The sequence below is a fragment of the Cyprinodon variegatus genome, unplaced genomic scaffold (genome assembly GCF_000732505.1).
Source record: "Cyprinodon variegatus isolate N-32 unplaced genomic scaffold, C_variegatus-1.0 Scaffold195, whole genome shotgun sequence".
Classification (NCBI taxonomy): Eukaryota; Metazoa; Chordata; class Actinopteri; order Cyprinodontiformes; family Cyprinodontidae; genus Cyprinodon; species Cyprinodon variegatus.
This window is the reverse complement of record NW_015150648.1, coordinates 332791-345377: the sequence shown is the minus strand read 5'-3', so window position 1 is coordinate 345377 and position 12587 is coordinate 332791. Positions and strand designations below refer to the sequence as shown.

At 37.5% G+C, this 12587-nt stretch overlaps 1 protein-coding gene across 5 annotated transcripts in view; it reads right to left on the bottom strand.

The window, feature by feature from the left end:
* sipa1l2 (signal-induced proliferation-associated 1 like 2) overlaps positions 1-12587 on the bottom strand; it is a 127598-nt gene that overhangs the window by 88556 nt on the left and 26455 nt on the right. Inside the window, exon 1 of one of the 5 annotated variants that reach the window (XM_015379582.1) lies at positions 10286-10539. The exons of the other annotated variants lie outside the window; for them this stretch is intronic. The gene's annotated coding sequence lies outside the window, so the exon portion shown is untranslated. Of the gene's footprint in view, positions 1-10285; positions 10540-12587 lie in introns of those variants that run through there. 5 annotated transcript variants of the gene reach the window in all.

Here is a 12587-nt window from a genome sequence, read left to right as displayed (position 1 = left end):
TATCGGCTACATGAGTTTTAAAATATCGGCATATCGGATATCGGCCAATATCCCAATATCGTGCATCCCTAGTATTTTTATGAAATTTCAGAAACTTAAATCCCTAAAACTGAGAACTAGGATTTATAATTAATTTATTTATAATTTAACGGAAAGGGACTAAAATATAATTCCCATCGATATATTTAAGCTTGTAGTTCAACCTTTCATCACATGTTTGCCTTAACAAAAGAAATGCATTAAAGGGAAAACTGTTTCTTCATGCATTTCTGAAATGCTTAATGAGTATCAATGAATAGAAGGAGAAATATAAAATTAGATCTTGATGCTTGACTGTTTCACATGAACTAACAGCTGTTAACAATGGTACAGCAGGTCCCTTTGCACTCCAAATGATTGTACTCTAGCTGCCCTGAAATACCTAAAGAGAGAATATTGCCCCCATTTAAAGTACGGTCAAAAGTGTTGAAATAAACCGAGAAATTAATAAAATATAAATAGGGAGACCACAATGACACATCTGTAGCACAAACCCATTCAAATGCTGTTGTACTGAACAAACAGGTAAAGCTAATGTTGCACAGTTTTTAGTATATCCAATTTGCAGAACAAGTGTCATAATAAAGATTTGTCTGTACTAAGTATAAAAACTGCATATGCATAGATGACACTGCTTCCACCTTCAAAGGGAACAAAATACTGCAAATCCACTTAAACTGCATTCCTCTACTATGCATTATGTTTCACTGCATCATGTCACTTGCAGATAACATCAAAGCCCAATGTGTGTTTTTGGCCTGAGCCCTGAGTTGAAAACAAGCTCGTGATTAAGGCCAATTACATTTAATGAAGTCTTGTGTAATTGAGTCATAAAAACACTCCTCTGTTTTTTGCAGTCAGGAAGTCATTGCAGGCTTTGTTTCTAAGATACTTCAGCTTTGTGGGCTGAAGTCAAGTCCTGACAGCCACCCAAGTCTGCATATAGATAGAAGATATAGGCCAAGATTATTACAGAAGATTTCCACCTCATGCTCATCATTATAAGGTGAGTCAGGCAGCTTTACCGGATGGATAAATTTACAACTTCTGTCTGTGGAAAAGCTGCTGCCCGTTAGACGTTTGTAGGTGTCAAAATGTGTTCATCATTAACAGAGAGGAAGAAAAAGAATCCAGGTGGAAAGCAAACAAACCTGAAGGCACCATTTTCACACCTTGCTGTGCGTTTTTTGATTCCTTTTAAATTTAAACTAAAAACAACGAATCGCCTGCTTCGTCACACCAAACATCTACATGATCAAGTCAGCACACAGAGCGAGCGTTTCACCATCCAGAGACATGATTTAAAACTGCATAAAGCTCTGCTTTCAAGCGTCCATAAAATAGCAGCAGTTTTCTAAGTTGCAGTGGAAACTGGAGGTGTGTTTATGATGGTTTTGGCCAGAAAAAGTATTAAATTCATCACACTTGCAGAAAGAGAAAGACGGCGGGTCACGTTTATAACTAGACACAGGCGTCTTCTAGTTTGATGAAAAAACACTTGTGTTTCTGCTTCAGTGGAGCAATTTTTCAACCTAAATGGGTTACTGCTAAGTAGAATGCAAGGTTAAGAGGAGACTAGAAGTGCTGGAGCAGAAAGAGAGGAATTTGGCAGGAGTTTTGCCAAATTGTGCTCAAAGCATTTTCTTCAGTTTAACGGCAGATGCAATTAATTGGGCAACGTTAGCCTTAAGAGTTCATTACTAGGGCCTGGGAAACCTGGCATGCCTTGTCCCCAAGTGTTTCCATAGCCAGAAAGAACCCTTTTGAAGGAGTATTAAGATTTCGCAAGGGGGTATCTGCACCACTGCTCACACTCACTGATGCTATGAAAGTTTAAACCAAACACACCATTCAGTTTCTCACTCTTTTATCTGGCTCTCTGACAATTCAGCATCACAACAGGGAAGGGTCTCCCAATTAGCACTGATGCCAGAGCTTTTTCATTGATGGCAACCAGCACCCGTCCACAGCACCCACCCTAAAATGGTCTTCCTGTGCACAGCAATGCATTTGTGCAATCGAGGTGGTAAGAACCTAGTTGTCCAGCTCCGACCTTTCTTAGTGAGCTTAGAGCTTCAAGAGAAACACCCAGCATTGCCTGCAGGGAGTAATGCTGAGATTTTAATGACCAGTGTGAAAGCAGGGTTACACCCTCAGTAGGAGGTAAGGAAACGGATAAAAAGAGGTGCACTCAGTTGCTGCCTTAGCAGGTCGGCTATGTGGACAGAAGCATAATACACTTAACCCAGTGAAACAATTGCAAATGTTAATTAAGCATGACTTAATTAACCAGAATTAAATCTAATACTTCTTCAGTGAGCAAATTCAACATCAACCATTCGTTATGATGCAGGAAAATGTATCTCAGGTACAAGTGAGTAAAATTAAACAAAAAATGTTTCCCTCCTTAAGTAGCTATTCATCTCTTATTCAGTTCTTGTATATTAAATTAACTGTGTCTTTAGAGACCGGGGGTGACACTTGAGGTCTGTCCGTCCATGCAGGACAGCCAAGTATGTGAATCCGTAAAGTGAAATTTCAAAACAAATGTGTGCAGTTTGGCAACAAGCAATTAAAAGATACAGTTTATTTTATGGGAAAATAAAATGAAAATAAAAATAATTTAAACCTTTTGAAGGGGCTACTTAACAAAAAGAGGAGTAAAAGATTTCCTAGTGTTTTTTAAGCCAGCCATGTCAGTAGGGGGCAGAGGTAAACTTTGAGTTATCTTCTAATAAACCCTGTCATGTGCTTTATTCCCTTTTAATTTATAATACAACATGTAAAACTGTATTTTATGGTGGTTAAGTTTAAACATATTAGGAGCATTTTGTGAAACATTATCAAAAACATCATTACAGAGTTATTTCCTGCCAAAGAAGCAAGAATAACACTTAGAGTGAGCTCCTGTTAAATATTACATGTTTATATTGAAACAAACTGAATGAAAAGCCATATAGTGCAATAATGTGATATAGCAGATTTATCATGGCAGTAACAGTGTGTACAATATTCCAAGTGCAATGGGCTGCATGAATGTAAAAATTCAGCTGGAAAATATATTACAATTAATTTACCCTCTTCATTCCAGTTTTATCCGATGACCAGTGAGTTACGATGTGGGAAAAGACATAAGACTAGGCAAAATATTGGCAATCACAATACTGATCATAAAATATTTATTCTTTTTACTAATACTTTACATTAAACCCTTCCGTTGACAAATTTTTAACTGCATTATGGCATTGTAAATTTCTTCCTACAAATTCCAGAATTGTCCCTGGCAAAAGCACAGAATACTTATCATATGAACCACTGCTTCCGCACCGACCATCTAGTCTAATTTCACAATATTATAGCGCTCCTGTCTATGCTGATGAAGATCCACTCACCTTTGAATGCAGGATGCTTGTAACTGAAACTTAGACTGATAGAATTACCTATTTGACCAAAATTATCTGACTACTCTTAGAACAATGACAATCCAATCGAAAGTTTAAAAGAAACCCTGTTCTGGTTCAACACTAAACTCCAGACCAAATATGCTGGTAAAAGTTCTCAGTCCAAATAGTTTCTCAGTCCAGACCAAATACACAAACCAAAAGAAAATTGTACTTTCAAGACAAAACAGGATTTGATGCTCTGCAAAAATTGGTTTGTTCCCTTAATTAGTTCTCAATAACAACTTTTTTTTAAAACATCATCAGTCGTAATAAAGGAGCGTCAATTCTAAAAGCATTGTTGCTGTAATATGTGATGAAAAGCTGTGTGAATTCTGAACTAAGATTGCGTATTTGCAAAATATCTGATTTGCCACGCTTCTGAAAATTATAATCAAATGTTTGCTTTTCAGAGATGTAACAAAATATGGATCTGCATCATTGTTGAGACTGCAAGACTTATTCAATTAAAATATTATGACGACTAAAATAAATACACTTGAAGAGTTTATCCCAAAACACAAAACGGGTTCCAAATCCAAAACACACGACAGTTTGCTGATCAGTAGGAATTGCTTAGAACAAGACACTGCAGACACTTTAACATGTTTTTGTCTGCATACCGTTAAAAAAGCCCAAAGCAGGGATTATGTTGTCTGTTACAGACCTCATAATCCTGCGAGGACAAAAAATGTTTCATTCTTGAATGCATTGTGCACCAAGGTCTGTTCATTTTTAATAACTCATCTGTCTTTATATATGCAGTGCACCAAGTTACCCTAAGTCTAAAAGCTGCGTAGAATAAGAGTGTAATGTGATCTCAATCACAATCCAGACAAGCATTTTAAAGGCTGCAATGAGCTTCAGAAAAGTGATGATAAACAAAGAAAAGTGTGTTCAGAGTACCTGCTTGCTAATGGAGATAAACAAATAAACACTTTTTGTTTACAACTCAGTGAAACATGGTGAACATGTACCAAACAACAGCAGAACAATCAGTAGAGGAGATAAAAAGGAGGTCAGCCAGAACCAGGCCTTACAGTCCAATGTACAAAATGACTTCCTTCACTAATGCTCCCTCTGTACTCCAGGTGCCGTCAAATAGAAGACATTGTTATATTCTTACAACTGATAACAGCTTTTTGATCCGTTTTACTTCAAACTAAACTTTAAAAATAAAAAAGAAAATGCTTTGTTTCCACAACTCATAAACAAAGCAGGAGACCCTGCCCAACTTTTCTGACCTACCTGATGCGTCTGTTGCTCCAGCACTAATCCGAGGTCACTACCCTTCGACAGTCGTCTCACCCCACCTAATCTGTCAACATCAATGCACTCGCACGTAAAATTAAACAAGAGTTCTGTTTGCTTTGCCGTGGACTTTGCAATTTGGACGGGTGGTTATTTGTAGCTGTGGTCTTTTTTTTTTTACTGTTTTCCTACATCAGTTCTCGCTTGAGTTTGCTCTGCATTGAGCCGTCTATGGCTCCATCTGGAATGTGCTACACAGCTGAGTCTAATGCTCAGGGCTCATCCAATATATAGACTTCATTTTATGTAGTGTATGCTATGACCAAAATCATAAATTGTTTTTATTTCCTGTCGACATTGAAATCTCTTAATATCAACCATATGTTCCCACAGAGAGAAAAGGAGCAGATTCCAATTTAATCTGTTTTTTTAAAACCTGTAACTTCAGTGAAAAAAGAGCAGATAAGAGATGTCTAAATTCTACCCTTTCACATAAAAGGGCTATGTGTTTTTGGTCATTATTAAACTGTTTAAATGACAAAACGAATATAAGACAAATATAATCTAAGTAAAAATAAAATGAATTTGTTAACTGATAATTTAATGTAATTCAATAATCAATAATATGACCTATCCAATATTACCTATGCTTTTGTCGAAACATTTAACTACCCCTTCTAGTTCCTACTGAATCATGATTTTGGAGTTTATCTAGATTTAAAGTATCAGGAGTTTTTAGATATTCTAACAGGCCAAAAATGTGTTCAAAAGCAAGATGCTACAGCCTATACAAAGAAAAAAATAGTTTGGAATAGGTTTTAAAATCCTTTCCCCTCAAGCTGCAAATGCCATCTGGAGTCTGGACATCTCAATTTTCTTCTCTGTTTATCCACAAACAGGAAAAAAAACAAGGAACAATAATGGGGGTCCTTCTAAAATTACTGCAAGAGCTCACTGACCCCTCATTCTCAAGAAAACACAGCATCACAAAAACAGAACCTAAACCACTCCAGGCCTTACTTGCCTCAGCTTCAGTCAAAAGGAACCATCCTACTTTAAATTTTGTGTATTGATATTTCTCCATCTAGCTTAATCAGACATGATGCTGCTTGGGTGATGATGGGTGGCTAATAGGGTTGTCACGATACTAAACTTTTCAACTCGATACCGATACTAAGGAAAATATTCGATACTCGATACCATTTTTGATACCACAAGGATAAAAGACTCCAAAATTTAACAGAAATATTTTCATTAATAAATAAAATAAAAAAACAATAAGAACAATATTTTGAGTTTTTTTGCTGTGCAAAATATTAAGCAAGCTTGATAAAAACTTACAAAACTAAAAATTAAGTGTTCCTTCCTTGGCTATGCTTTGCACACATATCAATGACACTGGCCAAACCAGTTAAGAAACAAAAATAATTCTCAGCAGCTGCAACTGTTACAAAAAAAAGTCTGAAACTGAAAAGTGCACAGAATTATTCAATCACAGTGTTCAGAAAGTGAATTTTCCTCTATTCTGCACTTTAGATGAATAACTGTTTAGGTGCCACTGGTGGTAGAACTGTATCGATACTTTTAAAAACAAATATTGTATCCGGATACAACGTTTCAGTATCGATACTTTTTTGAGTATCAATACTTTTATGAGTATCGATACTTTTGACAACCCTAGTGGCTAATATGTTTTTCCATGCCCTGGATGGCATTAAATAATTGTGACATTTGGAACACTGAATCTGCTCTCTAGCAGAAAATCTGGAAGGAGAATATCCTTATTTGTTGGGTGTAGGATATTGTATATTAATTAGCTTAAGAATTTATTTGTGATACCCCTCAAACTATAAATATCATCTGGAAATCTCTTGCATTAGCAAAAGAAATCTATAAACAACTTTTTTAACATAAAAAATACTATTTTCAACCAAATTAAAGCTCTTAAATAGGAAGGAAGATATGCACAACAAAGGGGTTTAGAAAGCTGAGGACTACAAGAGAGCTATCAGGGGTCTAAAGGGCTGGTTATAATCCCACAGCAGTGTGTCCCAGTGAGCTTTTGCAGATATTATTGATTTATGCACAATATTGAACCATGGCTTGCGCTATGTTATTCCACACCACAATGCAAGAGGGACACTCACGAACTAGCTGTAGGTATGGATAAGGCCGGGGCGGTAAGGACATGGGGGTTTGTGTGACAACGGAGGGACATGAGGCCGTAAAAGAGCGGCGATGCAGGTAGAAAAAAGGTCCCAGCGTTCTTGCGTACCTCGCTCTTCTAGCTGGTCTATCTTCACAAGTGGTTTTCCACAATGGCAATCATACAAACAAAACAAGCCTGTTGGGTACCAATCAGGAAATATGCATAGTGTAGAGCAAATGTAAATTTGACCAATCAGAGGCCTCTTGTCTACAGTCACCTAAGATTTCAGAGAGGTGCACCAGAGTGTCTGTGGAAGGGGCAGAGGCACATTTGCATTCACTGCAACACGCACGCAGACAACCTGTTTTTTTTTTTAACATAAATCAGACTTAATTTTTTGCTAAATTACAAAATTTTTAGTGCCTGTGCGCTGACATTGCATTCCTTAAAGCCTAAATAATGGCTTCACTATTATTGCACACATTAGATTTTAAAATCTCAAATAAAATAGAATGACTGAATATATATGCATCAAACTTGCATCAACATCAACTTGTTACAATTAAGTCCACTAGGGCGACAGTGGCGTCGGGTGCAGGAGTTTTCTCTGTAATCGGAGGGTTGTCAGCTCAAGCTGTGGCTCTGGCTTTCAGTGTCGTTGTGTCCTTGGGCAATAGACTTCACCTGCAGTGCCTACTGATGGTGGTCAGAGGGCCCGGTGGAACCAGTGTAGCCCCAGGACAGCTGTGGCTACAACGTAGTTTGCCAACATCAATGTGTGAGTGAATGGGTGAATGACTGAACGTAGTGTAAAGCGCTTTGGTGAGGTCTCTGGACTTGAAATAGCGCCATATAAGTACAGGACATTTACCATTTACCCACAGGTAAGCATAATCTGTTTAATTGCAAATATTAATGTTTTCTGTTAGACTTCTCGACCTATTGACTCAGCCAGGAGGTAATTATAACATATCAGATTTGAACAGGGCCTGTTTTTCAAATAACATAACTTAAGCCTTTCAAACGTTTTATGAAATGCCCTTTTATATCGCTGCATGTCAACAATTATTTTAAATTGCTGCACACTTTTCAAATACAAATCATAACTTAATCTTTAAGTGCTTCTTGCCAGCCATGAAAACCAAATATCTAATTGCTTTTAAAAGACATGATGCTATGATGATCTAGTCTGAAATTGCGTTCATTAAAAGTTTAGTGGCAAGAGCTACAGTGCAAAATCAAAACTGAACTGACTCCAGTTAAACTTAGAGCCAGATATTGGTTTAGGATGACAGCCATCTATAGAGGAAGATTTGCAATTTGTCTCCTTAAGGACGACCTTTATGGGGGAAAATTAGCATAATTACTTCCAGAAATCCATCAAGTGGAAGCTGAACTCTGGGCACTGCACTGATGAACCAAATCAAATAATCACACAAACAACCTGTGAAGGTGGGCTGTATCCCAAAATATTTGCCTGTAATCCAACAAACTGCTCTTGTTTGGTTAGATTAGAGCTCCTTTTTTTTTTTTTACAACATGGTAATTTCAATACTGGTTATGTGCATAAACCAAGCTCCTCTGGGTTCAACTGAAACTTGAAATCTCCTTCCTGGTTGCCCTGCCAACTGGCTGTCTGCCCAGCGCCTGCCAGGCAGCACACTACCATTGTCCTCTACATGTTTCTGGGTGATCTGAGAATTAAAAAAGAAAGGACGCTTCTTGAATTTTACATGTTCACAAAGAACAAGATCTGTAATGAAAACTAAGTACAAAAGCAGGTAATTAGAAGAGTAAAATGAGGTCAAATCCTGTATGAGGCTTGAATACTTCTGAGTGCCCAATTCGATACGACATAATGAAATTATGATTAACGGAATGATAAAATGACCATGTTAATAATACTTTTATTATCCATGATATGATTATGCAGTTCTTTGTAAACTAGAACTGCGGGTACTTGTCTCTATAATAATTTCAGTCTAATAAAGTCATAATATCCTTATACTGAATATTTTATTCTAAATATTCCTTATTTTTTTAGATTTTTTTTTTTACGAAATCACAAAACATTGCAGATGATACACTTTATTCTCAGATGGCAAAGTAGAAAAGTACTTTAAGTGATGATAAATGGGGTCGGCCAATGCTTTGCACAGTTTTGTTTGCGCTATCCAATTGTAAATTGCTGATTTGTAAATAAACTGAATTGAAAATTGGATTGAACATTCAAGAGATGCTGTTTACCAGAGAAGGAATTACTTTCCAAATTGTATTGAGTTCACTCCATCAAAGCTGTTATTGGGCAGCAATTAGGTTATATAACAAATAGCTACAATATCCAAACTTAGAGACAAGTTTTAAATGTCTCTCTCTTCGAGCTGATATAGGTCTCATGGATTAAAGCTCCTCAATGTTCCCAACAGAAGGAGGCCACGTTTGCCTCTGCCTGCTCCAGCAGAGTCCCACAAACAGAGTGCTGTGCAATGGCCCTTCTCCAAAAGGGACCATCTGTCTCTCTCTGAAATGGGCCCAACCACAGTGGACCTCCCTGCGATGGTGGGGCAGATCAGGACGTGCAGGGTTGATGTGGCTCAGCAGGGCTCCGGGATAAAACAGCACCTATTTCCATCAGCACACATCCCCTCTCTCGGTCACTTCCCACAGCATCCTGCTGCTTTCCCGGCTACCGCCACACTAAACTCTGCCTGCTGGCAGATCACGCTTTCCCAGGGAAATGGGAGAGAAAAGTGGTGCAAAGAGCGCTCTCATCCTGCAAAGGGGAAGCTGCTAAGAGACTTGTTAGGTGTTGAGATCGAACACTGAGGGAAGCTCTGTGCTTCTACACGTCAGCTGAGGTCAGTCAGAGTCCATGCTGCCACATTATCAGTGAGAAACTGAGTGACACTATTAAAAGTTGAGAATAAACACATTGACGCAAACACATTTACACAAACACCATCTGGGGAGCAGCATTACTACTTCCTGACCTCAGCATGCCTTAGTGTCACCGGACCTCCCTTAGCCTGTGTACTCCGTCAGTCACTTCTCATTTTCCCCTTAAAGTTTACTTTCAGCTTTCAGTGTGCTGCTACCAACAAAAATCTGGCATTGGCCAGATAATTCAGACTTCTGAGCTGCACAAAAGAAGCATAACTAAACCAATAGATGCAAGGATAGGATAACTTTAGTGAGGATGGAAACAGAAAAACATGAATCACTGGTTTATTTACCTCACAAAAATGTTCTTCATCAAAGTAATGCATTACCCAGAAAAGACATTGCTAAAATATGACTAAAACAAGACTGCTGTCTCTCTTTATAAACCTTATTTATACAACTATGGAAGTAAAAGCAATTTAATATGCAAAGAAATGCATGCAATATAAAAAGCTGCCATGCTTACCTCATCTAGAGAGTCCCCGTTCCATTAAATCCATAAAATCTCAAAGTATAGGATAAAATGTCCTGTGAGACCGCATGATAAATGAAGCTAGATGCAGAGCTTGAACAGCAGAGATGCTATTCAAGCGCATTAAATCAATCAGCCACTTGTTGAGCACAAGCCTCCAAAAAAAAGGAAAGATCAAGATTTAAAGCCCTGCAAAGCAGAAATCTACTTTTCCATCCTTTTTTTTCCAGGAGGTTAAAAAAAATACTAAGGAGAACACAGAGTGTAGGTCTGAGGATGTCCAAGGAGTAAGTTTAGTGAAATGCATACAGCTGCCCCTTAATGCACGCCTCCCCTCCCCCGTGACAAAACTACCACCAACAGCTGAATAACCCTGCTTCATTTGCATTTGTAAGGGAAAGTAGGTGTGCTGTGCTGGAGGGGAAGGAGGGAATGCTGAGTGGTGGTGTTTGGTAGTGGTGGGGGGGTTAGACCATGACATTCAAAGCTTGAAGGCTGTGACAGGAAGGACAAGGAAAAAAATGTAAGGAAGGGGGAGAAGCAATAGGCATTGTTTCCAGGAAAAGATCACCTTGGTCAAGCTCATGACGCACAAGTTATTTGCAATGGCAGCAACATACTCTGTAGAAGGCAGAGAAATCTACAGACAGACTGTATTTCCTGCAAACTACAGGCCTGTTCTTAGATGATACAAACAGAGACAGCAACCATGGTCACTTTAAACAAACCCAGAAGCAGAGAGCAATAAAATAATAATACCTCCATTCATACACACAATGTTATGCACAGCATATTTCTAATTTCAGAACAAGCGGTCACAAGGTATGGAGGATTTATCAAGTGATGGGCCAAGAAACAAGAAAATACAAAAATGGATTTAATTTATGCAATCTAAATTTAAAAGATAAAAAAACGAAAAAAAATATAACACAAATTAATCTCAACTACGGTTAATTCCTGAAAAATATGTTACTTCAAGGGTCAAGGAATCCCTTTTTCCAGCTTGACACTCATTTCAACCTGCACCCTACCATTATGTTTTTCTCATCTTATTTTTATTTCTTTAAAAGAAACTATTATATACCCAAATAATGCTCCAAATGTTTATTTCATTGTATTTTAGTGCTTGCATCCTTAAAAATGCTGCAAAATCATATAGGTCCATTACTAGCTATGACATGCATATTACACTGTCTTCCCTTTATTTTGGTTGGGAAGTCACCATTTGGCCAAATTGACTGATTATTAGTGCTGATCAGACCAAATACCTCCTGCTATTCATACCAAACTACGAGTGGAATATAAAGATTGGCCATAAATAGTTAAATATTCAACTTTTAACAGCTAAAATTGGAAAAATAAGAAGTGGAAAAAACTTCCATAAACTGAATGTATCAGGGCAGACCTGAAGCTGAGAACCCACTTTATGAGAGCAATGAAAAGCAAATTAACTTTGCTTTTAAAACCAAGTAATAATGGTCTTTGTAATGCTTGTTTATTTATCCAGAATCCTGTCAATGCCATTTTAAATCTTTTGGATTTTTTTTTTTCTCCAGAAACTCCAATAAGGCATTGACAAAACACAAATATAACATGCTAGAAATTATTTTACATCATCTAAAACACACTTTTATTGTTTTTAATGCTCTATGCTACTTAATGCTACTATCTAGACTTAAATCTAAGTTAACGATACATGAATGTTATAATCCTCAATGCCAACCACTGATAACACTCCTCAACCCTTGAATAGAGAGTTAAAAACTGACATGTTTATTAAGTGGAAAGTGCAAAAATAAAACGAATATCAAATGAATCTTGTCCTTTGTTTCTAAATTCCAATGCTTCAAGATGACAGCCATCTATGGAATACAATTAGCACAGCAGCACTGAAAGGATGACCTTTTTGGTGCCAAGATTAACATAATTACTACCAGCAATCCATCAAGTGGGAGCCAGGCCCAAGCCAAGGCACTGATAGCTCAAGTCAAATAATCAAATGACAGAATAGAGCTTTGTCTCAAAATGCATATTAGGGGTCTGCCTAAACACACCCGGCTGATAAAAGAACCATTAAAAAAAAGCCAGGGCCTTATAACCAGTGATGTAAAGAGAAATCTGTAGGTGTCCAGCTTGTTTCTGTTTGGTCTGGCTTACTATCCAGTGCCCTGTCAAAAACTATAACACTTTCTTTTTAGATAAACACACGTCTTATTCATGTTGTGCATTTCACAGTAACCTTTGACCAGATGGTTAAATAAAAAAATGCAACAAAAAGTGTAAGATACTATTTAAA